This window comes from Apis cerana, linkage group LG3 (assembly GCF_029169275.1).
Source record: "Apis cerana isolate GH-2021 linkage group LG3, AcerK_1.0, whole genome shotgun sequence".
NCBI lineage: Eukaryota > Metazoa > Arthropoda > Insecta > Hymenoptera > Apidae > Apis > Apis cerana.
The window spans coordinates 7,738,260-7,745,941 of record NC_083854.1 but is presented as its reverse complement, the minus strand read 5'-3'; the positions used below and the strand labels follow the sequence as shown (position 1 = coordinate 7,745,941).

General features: G+C 41.0%; 1 long non-coding RNA gene across 1 annotated transcript; it reads left to right on the top strand.

Moving 5' to 3' along the window:
• The first annotated feature begins 1,310 nt into the window (after positions 1-1,310).
• Positions 1,311-6,400, top strand: LOC133665860 (uncharacterized). Its single transcript, XR_009829284.1, has 3 exons — positions 1,311-2,789; positions 2,865-3,438; positions 3,496-6,400. It is a non-coding gene; the product is annotated as an uncharacterized LOC133665860 (long non-coding RNA).
• The last annotated feature ends 1,282 nt before the right edge of the window (positions 6,401-7,682 follow it).

Genomic DNA, 7,682 nt, shown 5'->3' with positions numbered 1-7,682 from the left:
TGACGATATGATAACGCAACGGCGAGTGCACGCGGTTATATAGATAGATAGAGACGAGGATATAGAGAAATTGTATCGCATCGGGTTTGGAAAGTGGATCGGTGCGAATCGGCGCGAATTGCAGGAAAACCAGATTCGTCCAATACGATGTTTTTCTCATACGAGCGTGATATAAATTCCTTTCGATCGTTTGCAGAATATTAGATAGACGCAATTTGGAAACAATTTTTTTGCAAACGTTGATGATATCGATCGATAAATCAAAAGATACGTGGAATATATTTCCAATTACATGCACGAATTGTACATCAAGAGTTTTAATATTGAAATCGAACATGTCTCACGAATATTAATATATCCTATACAGAATTCTATTTAAAAATTGAACAAGGTTCGATTATCCTGTAAAATTGAAAATATACTTCCAAAAATCTATCCATCTACAAATGGAATTAACACACACGAAAATGGAACGATCGAAATGAAAGCGAGGAAACGAGAGGAAGATGGAATACCATTTGCAACGAAAATATGATGAATCGGATCAGTCGTGGGAGTAGCGATTAAGGTAAATCTCTCGGGTAAACTCGTTAGACAGGCGATTAGTAATAAGTAAAAAGGAAACGTGTAGGTTCGATTCCTGCACGCGACGTGCCATTATTTAAAACTCGTATTTGAATTCCTCGCCAACAGCCTATCTCTTTTCGAATTTAAGGGAGAGACAGGATAGACGTGCGCATTCCTCGGTATGCGAACGGTACACATAAGTAACGTAATATCCCGAGCATTCCGCGCATTTCCGAAACGAAAATGCGAGGAGAAGCGAGACTCGCCGTTTCGCGTAATTGCCAGAGATAATTTATTTACCGATCGAGTACCGAGGTAAAAGGTTTAAAAGGGCGAGATAAATCGTGGATGAGGGACAGGATGGGTTTTTGTCGATTCGTCGATCATAGCCTCCCCCTTCTTTCGAGCTTTCGCGACGGGGCCACCGGTCGAAGCTGCAGTTGCAGCACGCGGGTCGATTTTCTACGTGGAAATTGCACCGATCCAATCGGTACTGACCTCCGCGACCTCCCTCCATCCAACGAGCAAGGATCTTCCATCTCTTTTCGCCCGATAATAAGGCGATCGCACTATGGTCCTCGAATTTCGTTGTCGAAGAAAATAGTGGTGATGATAGTGACGATGATTTTTTTTTATCATTTTCGAGTGGAACGATAAAAATGATCTTCGCTTGGATTTTCCACATTCCAAGATTTCTCTCGAGATTTTTTCTTTTTTTCTTAAAAATATATTTAGATTGCGATCCTACAATTTTGACTTTTCGAGAATGAAATTTAAATAAAGGACATTCCCTCGGTTTGATTGTTTGAGTATTAAAAGTCTATATCGCGCGTAAAGTTTGCGGGGAATCTTGGTAATACAAAGGTTACCGTTCATTCACCAATGAATATGGACTTTTCTCATGATCATCTCGATCATGTAATCCCGATTGCGCAAAGGAGTCCAATTGTTCCCCGGCTAAGTTCAAACCCAATTACACCCCGAGTAATTAGAGAGATTTCCTCTGTGAATATCGATCGACAATCGGCTGTCAATGTATACGTAATGGAGCTAGCGTTGAAAGTTCCTTCGATATTCTTACTATTGTGCAATAAGCAACCAAGGCTGCCAACCAATTAGCCAAATGCAATTTTGCTCTTTTGTTTCTCCCATCGTTCCACCCATCGTTCTATTATTCGTTCTTCTCAGATATCATAAACAAATAATCCAATGAAATTTCTCTTCCTCGAACTTGCTCCAACAGCCAAGATCTTCTCGCGATCCATCAAAATCATGACTCACGATCCTTGCCACGCAACGTATGTAAACTACGTTTCATTAAAATTCGACCTAAAATACCTAATCTTCTCGAAAAAGAATCACGAATTCTCCGTCATGGAAACCGGTACTAAACGAAAACGAGAAGCATATTTGCGTAATCGAATCCGTTTGAAATCTAGCGAAAACGTTTCGAAATACGATCCTGTCTAAGAGAGATCCATCTCGCGCCATATCGTTCCGTCTCGAATCTTGGATTTTTGTCACGAAGACGTCATCGTGGCGGACATCAAGGTCGCCGAAACCTGCTCCGATTTCCGTGAACCATCGCCCGCCACCATCGGCCTTCTCTCGCTCGTAAATGGCTCGCCGATCGGCTTAATTTCGTCTCTCTTTCGTTCTCCCTCCTCTCCTCACCCCTTCTCTCCAGAGGAGAACTATCTCCCGAGAGATAGAGTCTATCATTATACACGGCTACGTGTACTGCACCGAGGGGGACAATCCCTCTCCTCCTGCACGTATGGCGGCTCTATCGATCGAACCGGTTTCTTTTTCCTTCTTTTTCGTTTTCTGCTTCCTCGTCCGTGGTTCCGCGCTTCGAGGATTCCCGTCGTGGTTCCGTCCCGGGAGGGAGGGGAAGAAAAGAAGGAAAAAGAAGAAGAGGAAGAGGGGGGGAAAAGAGGGAACGAGACGGCGCTGGACGAGATGCTACCTCGTCCCGTTTCGCCTCGTGCCAGCCGAGATCGGCTGTGACGCGCCACGGCAAAAAAGACCTTTAATAGAGAGCCACGCCGCGGACGACCGTGACTCATCGGCGATCCTAGCGGAAGATGAAAGGCAGAGGCGTGATCGAGATGAATTTGTTCTCGCAGAAATTGGCGAGGATGAGATAAATATATATATATATATGTGTACACGAGTTTTTCTGGGAGAATTGGAGAGTTATTTTTGGATGGAAACCAGAGGTAATGAATTTTCATGGATTTATTTTTTATAAATAAGAGATATTGTGTTTTTTTTTAAGAATAAAATTGTCGTAGGACGGAAATTAAATATATAAATTAAGAAATATCGCAAAAGGGGATGAATTTATTCTTGAGAAGATGATGTTTCTTATGTATTTCTTGCGCTAGATACATTGAAACGTGGAGGAAACGTAGTATCTTTTACATCGAATACTTTATAATTTTAAAATATTAAGTAGAAGTTGGAAGATGTTGTTTGCTATTGGCGCACTTTTATGCAAATTGAAGAAGCATTGATTACCGATTGGAAAATAATACATATGTGACTATTTATCTGTGATAATTGTGCCATTAAAATTATGTTATTATGTGTCATTAAAACTTCTTTTTTCTTACGAGAATGCGATAAATATATAGCGTTTGTCACGCAAATAACAACGATACATCTTATACATCTTCAATCTCTCTTACTTTTATTCCACTTTGATATTCGATAATAATTATTTCTCAAGAAATTGCTCAACCGTCAACATCCGCTCGATTAATTGAATAATTTTTTCACGAACATTGACGCAGCGATGGAACAACAACAAGCATTGGAACAAGAGAACGCATGGGAACGACGATGACACCAGCATTCCCAATCTTGGTATATAGAATTATTTTTTTTGTTCTATTTTTTTGTTATAATGTATATTCTTTACAGATAATCGTGATATCGTATAATTTACTGTTTCCCCGTTCCTTGAAAAATTCGATAATGTCAAATCGTCACGATTACAACTCGACCAGCAAAAACTCGAGCAAGAAAAGCAATTTAAAGAAAAAAATTGCGATTAACGCGATCGATTATCCGATCGACGTCCCGATGAAAGAAAATTGATGAATTTTACATAACGATTTGTAAGATTTACATGTCAATTTATATCAATCAATTTGCATGCTAGATCGATACTAATTAAATTTTTGTTTTTGTAATTATTATAAATGTGCAGATACAAAATTAATATTGATATTCGCACATAATTAATTCTACATCGATGCATATTAAAGTACGTATTATAAATCGATAAATTTCTAATATAATTTTACTTTTATACCATCGACAAAACGTTTCGAAATTACTTCTGCAAATATTATTTCAACAAAATCTTTTCCCCGAATTCTTCCATTCACAATTTCTTCCACGTATCATTCTACGTACCAAATCCTCGTCTTTCTTTTTTTATCTATACATTTTATATTACAACACTTGTAAACACTTTGTTTCCGCGTAAAAAACACACACACACACACATATACGTCGCATTAATCACGTAATCATTCCTCGACAAAAAGTTTTATTTCCAGAGAAATCGAAGTACGCAAGTATTTTTTCGATCCGGCTATATTCCGAATTAAAAATAATGGAACATTTTTTCCCCGATCTCGAGGATAAGAAGCGGTCCACCTGCAGCGCTTACACCCGTCCATGCGATAGACGAATCGTATCGGCATAATAGGCATTCTAATGGCGACCCACGAACGATGCTGATCTACATTTCCAGGGATCAACGATCCATCGAGGGAGGGAGAATCACTTAAGGATTCCGGTGGACAGTGTTCCGTTACTTCCTCGGACGAGGACGAGGTGGAGCCGATCGAGCAGATGGGCTTCTCTTTCGTATCGATCTCGTGGATCGGAATTCGTCTGGGTCGCGTCTGCTCGATCCCACGTTTCGATATTCCACCACTCGAGGAGAGAAGATTATCGCTGTTAAATGTTTCTGGCTGAAAGTTAACGAGGTAAGAGGACCGATGATAAGAGGACCTTTCGCCACCTGTTTCGTTCGTGACGATACACAATCGGCGACTTATAAAACGGTGAAAACCCGCGTCGAGGATCGCTCGTTTTTTTCTTTTTCTTTTTTCTTTTCTTTTTTACGTAAGAGGTGTTCTCTCGTGAAACCGCGTCATATCGAGGAAACGATGATCGAATTGAAAAAGTTTGATTATTTATTGCGATTGTTATTTTTATCGTACCGTAAAGTATCGATGAATTTATATCGAATTTATAATATTATGAAATTGTGAACGTTCGGGCGAGGTGAAAATCTGTTTTCGTCCGTTAAATATCGTCACTTTGCTCTGTCACGTTTCGGTAAATCTTTAATACGTAGACTAAAGAAAAAAAAAAGAAAATATATTCTGACAAACAGCGCGATAAAAATAAGAATTAAAAAGTACGAAACAAAGAGTTGAAACAACATTTTGCACGGTAATTAAATCAAATCAAGGATAAATGTATTGTTAAAAGAAATAATTTTAATTCTTCTTATTTATTTCACCCTCACTTCTCAACGAAATTCTTCGCATAAAAATATCAAATACGATACAAAACTCAATATAATTAGTATGTAAATAGTATTAATTAATATGCAAATACTTTTTATTACAACTGTATATATATATATATCGAACTGGTTTCCTCTTCTCCCGCCCATCTTTTTTCTTCTTTTTCTTTTCCTTTTTTCCTTTCTTTTTTTTTGTACCTTTCTTATATCGCGTTTTAAACGATCCGATATCGTGATCGAAGATGGACGTGTTTTGCATCCGACACGACTATTACCTGGCTGGATCGTTACCTTGTGCTTCGTTTGACGCACGAACGACCTCGTTGACGGTCACAGACGAATGAATTCGCGGATTGGAACGAGAGACGGATGGCCGGCATTAGCTGATCCTTAAGCGGAAGCGTAACGGCATCCTCGGCGACTTAGCCGTAAGTCTTCGTCGCGATGGACAACGGGGACACAGCCTGGCTGGTACGCGAATATGTTGATTTATTTAAAACGAATCTAATAAATGTTATTAACTTAAGCGTAACTTGGGTTAGACGATTCTTCAGCAATTTTTATTCAAATAATAACTACGCGAACCAATTAAAAGATTTTTTCAATTTTCAAATTTCAAAATGTAAATTTTGTTGTCCAAAGTTGAAGAGTTCCAAAGTTGTGACCGGTTAAAGATATCGAGAAAATTTACTTTATTAAGCAATCGCTTAATAAAGTACTTGAAATTCATTCGCAGCAGATCCGCTTTTTCATATTCGATCGTTCGTCATCGTAATTAATCGCGATTATTATTACGTTTCAATAAATTAGCGAAGTAATTAATTAAATTTTCCCCTTGGCTCGTTCTGTCCACTCATCATCTCACGGCCTGATTCAAAGGTGAAGTCGATGCGAAGCGCATCAGGAGACGACTGTTTCGGTGGCAACGTTTGGAAATCAAGCATCGGTGCCGATACGAGCCGAGCGAGACGATGTTCGATCGTTATCCGGCTCCTTCTCTCGGAGCCAGGCGTGTCCTTAGGATGGCCTTTCTTATCGAGATAACTCTCGAGGACATCGTCTCTCTCTCTTTCTTTCTCGTTGAGCAACGATGCTACGGCTCCACCCACTCTCATCCGTGATCGGCCGTGCTACCTCCTGGTCTGGACGCCCCCGGCGATCAAGGATCTCCGATCGATCGATCGATCGATCTCCCCTCCTCCCCTCGTCCCTCTTTCTCTGCTTTCGATCGATCGATCTTCGTGGCACGCGTGAAAACGTGGTCAGCAAAAAAAAAAATCAGGTCTTCCACCATCTCGGGACGAGATATATAGTAAAAGGCGCCTTGAAAGAATCATTTTCATATCCGTGATCTATAATCGGTTTTATACATTAGCTTGCAAATGTGGCAGTAGTCACTCGCCTTCATTGTTCCAACGTATTGCAAAATTGGATTGTTCCTGTAAACAACTAACTCGTTACCCGAACGATCTCTCCAACATCCTCGAAACTCCTGTTCTCGATTATTTTCAAATCCAGCCTCCGTAAATTCCCTCCATTTTGCGAATAAAGTCGCTCGCCTTTATCGTTTTAAAAACAAAAAAAAAAAGGAGAAGAGGATGGGTAACTTTATCCTCTTACTTTATCATAAACGTCCTCCGCATCTTCGAGATCACCTTGAAAAAAATCACCTCGTCCATTCCGAAGTCGAATCCATTCCACGATCGCCGCTCCCCTTCCAACTGTCGCAAGACTGTCGGACGATTAAAAAAATTCGATCGCCTGGATCGTTTCGAGGGATCATTAGGGAGCCCAACAACGATCCATTACAATCCATATATCCCAGATATATAAACGACCGGATTCTGTCATAGTCGGACGTAGAAAAATTGGCCGTCCGCCGATTTCGATCGATATGCTAACGAGGGCGCGGCGACCGATCCATCGATCCGGATGTGATGCACGATTACGCGGAGAGAGAAGCGGTAAGAAGCGCGTCTGGATTTTTGCTGGAACGCGGTAACGGGTTAAACCGGGACGGACGGGACGACTGCATTATATAGGATCGGAATACGGCTTGGGAACGTGTCCTCTTCGCCTTTCCGCGCGATCGAGCTACGTGAACATCGGGCGTCTTCTGCTCCCTCATTGCGCAAACCCGATGGCGCATCTGCTGGGAAGCTGTACAGTTTTGTGCCCGCTTTTAACGTGCTCCTCCCTCCGCCTCGCGGCGCACGTGGTTTTCCGTTCCTCTCTGCCGTGATCCATCTCCATCGACTCGGCTTAAAGGGTACGATTACGTCACCGAACATCGGTGGCCAGATGCAGAGAGAGAGAGAAAGAAAAAGGATTACGCAAGGCATCGTAATGAAAACTCGTTGGAAAATTGATCCTCGTCTCTTTTTAGAGATGGAATCTTGGAATTTCTTTAAGTCGAGCGGTTAAGATCGCTTGAATGAAACTCCGCTATGCAGATGAATTGCTTCGGTGGAGGATCGGTTGCGCAAACTTTCCTTTATTCGATATCCTCGATATGTCCTCGTCCGGAGGAGAATGGATTTCCAATTTTACGATCTCGCCT